This window comes from Schistocerca nitens, chromosome 2, assembly GCF_023898315.1.
Source record: "Schistocerca nitens isolate TAMUIC-IGC-003100 chromosome 2, iqSchNite1.1, whole genome shotgun sequence".
In the NCBI taxonomy this organism is placed as follows: domain Eukaryota; kingdom Metazoa; phylum Arthropoda; class Insecta; order Orthoptera; family Acrididae; genus Schistocerca; species Schistocerca nitens.
The window spans coordinates 534,884,168-534,885,173 of NC_064615.1; positions in this window are offsets into that span (position 1 = coordinate 534,884,168).

A 1,006-nucleotide genomic window follows, 5' to 3' on the forward strand; every position below is an offset into this window, starting at 1 on the left:
GTTATTCAAATAAATTCTTCAGGCAACTAAAACTCATAAAAGCTGAATGATGATGTATGAACTTTAAGGCAATAGCTCTTCAATGTTTAAAAGATGTCCTTTACAGAAAACAAAATACAAGTGGTGGAATTACGGTTTCCTTGATACATAGGTGTGTCAACTTTATCTTCGATAATGATAGAAGTTCATGAAATGAAAAAAAATTACGCCATAGCTGAGAATTGAACTCAGGTCTCTTGCTAACCAGGCATATGTGCTAACGATTACATCAGCATGGCAGCAGCATGGCTATCACAGTTGTATAGACTACCCTACTCCAATGCCTTCCATAACACAAATTTTCAGGACTCGTCTTCAGCCCATTTCTCACTTATAAGATCGTCTGTGTTGCCATGGGTCTCCAGTAATAGGATAACACTCCTGATTTGGAAGGAGGAATCCTGCGTGTACCTCAGGTGCAGGTGATCTGCTGGTGTGATGAAATTATTATCGAACATAAAGTTGAGACTCATATTCTTCAAGAAGACTGTAATACCATCAAATCAATGTATCACCCATGGCTGACGTAAGGGCAGGATTTCTCCAATATGTACAAATCCGGAGTGATATTCCAATACCACAGAGCTTTTGCAATACTGACGTTTTAAGAAGGAGAAAATGGGCTGAAGACATGAATGGAAAGTTTGTGTTATCAAGGGCAGTGGACACGGTCAGTAGAGGTAGCTATGTTAGCCATGCTACTGGGGTGATGTAATGGTTAGCACATCTGCCTAGTAAGCAGAAGACCCGGGTTCAAGTCCTGGCTGTGGCACAAATGTTAATTCATTTCTTCAGCTTGTGTCATTATCAAACAAAATACAAGGTTTTGAAATCCACGGCCATGCAAGCTCTGCTGCACACTGTGAAGGCCACAGTTGCAGTGTGGTCGCAACAAACCATTTCTGTTTACTAAAGCGTATGCCACGGCCTCAATATAACCACTATAGTGTCAAAGCTTTTACACTAT